The sequence below is a fragment of the Myxocyprinus asiaticus genome, chromosome 37, assembly GCF_019703515.2.
Source record: "Myxocyprinus asiaticus isolate MX2 ecotype Aquarium Trade chromosome 37, UBuf_Myxa_2, whole genome shotgun sequence".
Lineage (NCBI taxonomy): Eukaryota > Metazoa > Chordata > Actinopteri > Cypriniformes > Catostomidae > Myxocyprinus > Myxocyprinus asiaticus.
In genome coordinates this window covers 40,509,142-40,513,192 of record NC_059380.1, presented here as the reverse complement: position 1 = coordinate 40,513,192, position 4,051 = coordinate 40,509,142, and positions in this window count along the sequence as shown.

Sequence of the window (4,051 nt, the reverse complement as noted above, 5' to 3'; positions counted from 1 at the left end):
AATACATTAGCATATTCAATACTAACTCTCATAGATGCTAATCCAGGAGAGTTGTTCTCTGAGAGAATACACTTATGAGTCACTCATGCACCCATTAACCCCACCGTCCACGGTCTATTAAGTTCTAGGAGTCAGTTTTGTAGGGGGAACAGACTTTGACATTATAGTCTCAGTTATAGTTTATATAGCATTTGAGAGAATAAGAGTACCTTAGTAGAGTGCAAAAGTGACGGTTCAGCTTGGTTCTGGAAGAATTTTTCCCATCCATTGCCTTCGAAGGGATTTAAAAAAAATTGTCAAGAGTTCTAAGCCATGAACCAAACCAACCAGTACCAAACCCGACCTACAATCCCATGAAGCATTACGAATGATGTCACTGGATCAGACATGAAGGTAAAATATAAAACTATTTTGAGGATAATACCTTAACTATAAATAGATCAATGACGTGACGGTCATTTGTTATTTTATTTGTCCGGATCTAGTATATTATTTAAAAAAAAAGAAAGAAAGAATGCAATCCACACAACAATTACTTGAATACACCTCTACTATGCTGAACATGTTTTCGATTTCTGAGCGCTTAAAATAAAAAATGTCTAAGAGGTGTAACTGTCCAGAGACAGGAATTTTTTATTTTAAATTAAATAAAATGAAAATGCTGGTAGCCAACAAACATAAAATAGAGACCTTTTGACCCTTATGACTGTATGAAATTTTAAAAATCAAATAATTCGGGATGGCGCATTTTATTCAGTTCAAATGGAGTAACTTTTTTTTACTTTGAAAATATGTAAAAAAAATAAAAAATAATAAATGAAATTAATGAGCAAGTTGTGTACACTCTCGATATTCAAAGTGCAAGTAAAGTATTTTAATACCTTTTGCTTGATGTTTACACCACTTAATATATTTAAAGTCTTGTTGAAAATGCAATAAATAATTTCAAAAATGTATCAAATCATCATGGACACAAACATTACATTTCTACGAACTTGATGCATGTGCTTTAAAATAGATTTTTTTTTTTTTAAATAGTTTTCTAACTTTTATCATCTTGGACAGTCTTATTTGTCAATTACCCAAATACCATATATTTACATTTTATTGCAAAGTATAGAAATGTATATAAATATTTAAGTAGTTTAACAGTGTAGGGAGGCAGACATGATTACGTTGCTGCTTAGCTCTTTTGGTGCGATTCTCTTTTCCATGGTAACAGCGACATTACTGATTGGTGGATTTCTTCGGGATTATGGACAGTGTAGTTCTTCACTCCAAATTCGAAATGATTTTGTTTAAATGAAACATGTAACGCAAATTACAACCTCAGACCTCATGGTAGCTGTGTCTTGAAATGTTTAAACATTAGCGCTAAAAATCTGTTTCTCTATGGAGGAAATTAATGGGATTTTTTACTTCCGGAACCTGAACCTGAAATCACCTAGATATCTCAATATTTGTACAATGAGAACATTGATAACAAACTTTCCTTAACAATTCCCATAATAGTCACTGTTGTTGGGGAACAACAGCGGGAATGGGAACAACTGTTTTCAAATTGGACCAGTTGTGGTGTGTGAATGTTTCGTAGCTTCTAAAAGCAGAAAAGGGCTTCATTTCTATAAGAAGCACTGAAGGAAAAGCCATTTTGCATTTATTGTTTAAGCAAAGCAGCTGTCATTTACCTAACATTACGCATTCTTCATTGTGGCATGCTAGTTTTTCAGAGGAACAATTTTTCTACGAGAAGCACTCGAGCTAGTAATAGAAAGCCTTTTATGGCCATAACCCCAGGGAGCTCGATGCCATACCAAGTCAAACAATGGCTCAATGCTTCGACCGGTTCCTGCCATATTATTGACAGTGCATGAGGTTCGCGACACCCAGCGTCCAACGCTGCTCTCCACTCAGCACCTGGTTACCATCACTCCCTGACAATTAATCAAGAAATCAATGAATATTGACAAGGTCATGGTCGAATGATGAACAGGCCGTAGCGCAAAAACACTAATTAGCATGGTTGCTAAATCTTCAGAGACTCAACAATGTATCAGTTATTTCAAAAACATTGTCAAATGTAAGATGTAAGAGAATACCGGACCTTTCTTGAGTTCAGTGATAACCCATTTAAAAGAACATTTCTTAAACCATCTAAAGGTGGTATATGCTAGAAATTAGTTGGTCCTTGTGCTGACAAGTGCCTAAAAACCAGCCTAATCAGCTTGGGGGCCAACAAACTATTTTAGGCTGATTTAAGCAGTTTATACATGCAACTTTTGTTGCGTGATGTTGCAGCTATGAAAGTATTTGTTCCAACATTGGTTGCATGTCATTGAGTTACTCATTAAAAGTTGAGTTAATACCAAATTATGAGATTGCCATATATTCACAATTTTTTGCAGACATGACACCAAAACTTTCTGCATGCCATAGAAGTCTTGGAGTATGATGCGTGAGATGCATGGACTACATCTGGGTCCTTTTTTAAGCCTTAAGCATAATTTCAGGCCTGTTGGTTACGTCAATTTTAGATAATGTCACCAGAAAGCATAATAGGGGCATTAGGTTTGTGTTCACGGGTTATGCCTTACTTCTTTGTACTCCCTAAATCTTTAACTCAGCCACCCCGGGCTACGACTCACCCCGTTCAACAAAGTCTACTCAATTTGGGTCATTAAGAGACCTGAGGCTCCGTCTACCACCAGAACCTCCCAAAAACAGTCTCTTCGTAATCCTGCACAGGTTAGGCACATTTCACAGTCACAGTGTTTCTTGGAAAATCTCTGCATGTGATTCAAACCCTTTCTGTGTGATCTACCACATGACGAGGGCTTATTATGTGTCTGATGACACACACAGACATCAGTTTTTCATACCAACTTGATATCTTTTGAATTAAAGTTATTATTATTATTATTATTTTTTTTATAAAGACGCATATCAGGTCAGAACAGAGCCTTGGGCTAAAATCAATAATGTCCACTGAGAGAGAAGAAAAGTTCTACAGAAGGGGGAGGAACCCAGAAATCCACATTTACTCCACAACAATACGCCAACTCTAAAGTGTGGGTAATACAACGACAGGTCAGTCCAGTAGAATATGGTCCATTTACAAATTATTATTATTTTGTTTTGCAAAAAAAGGTTGGGTTATAAGATTATTAATGTTTATAAAGTATTGAAGTATGATATGCAATATATTATTGTGCTGGCATTATAAATACGAAAAAGGTCAATTTGCACTAGTTGTTCTCGAGAAGGTCTGACTAAAATTCCTAATTGAAATGATTTCATCATTATCGTTGTTAGGAGCCATGCCCCTTTCTCAGTCACTGAAGTCTATGGTAGCCCCTAGAACCGTTTAAAGGAAAGTTCTGAAATATGGCACACTTACTGGAGTGGGCCTCAATATTCACCACCAATTCAAGGTTTGAATTTTCTTCTGCATATAACTTTTATACACTTTGGCCTAGAAGATTAGTTATTTTACTTCTGGTTTTTACTCATGCTGAGTGAAGCGGAAAAGGTATTTTTATTGTACGTTGTATTGATCACACAATATCGTGTAATACATTAACCGTTTTTTCACTACTCTTACATACCTTGTCCAGTTTGTCCCAGATTTGTCTAGGATGGTTTTCAGACTGAGTCCGCACAAATGTTATTAGATGGATTTTTGATTTTCATAAATGTTACAGAGTTATCGTAATTGACATTACAAAGTTGGCAAAGTTGACAAAAACAGTAAGTCAAGCTGTATCTCAGCAACACTTTGTCCTATCAAAATAAGACTTGTTTTCCATCACTGCAATCATGATCTCAGCATACATGCCAAGTCTGATGTCAGCGCCATATACTGGTCAAGAAATCCCCAAAATGTACATTTTTGCTCATAACTTTTGAAGAATTTGTCAAAAATCATGATTGAACAGCCTTCCATCCATCCATCCAGGTGTTTATTGCCCAAGTAAGTAACATACTGTATAACATCGAGTGAGAAGTGATGTGACATGCAGGAGTGCAGACAGAGGTCATCAGTGCATGTGTG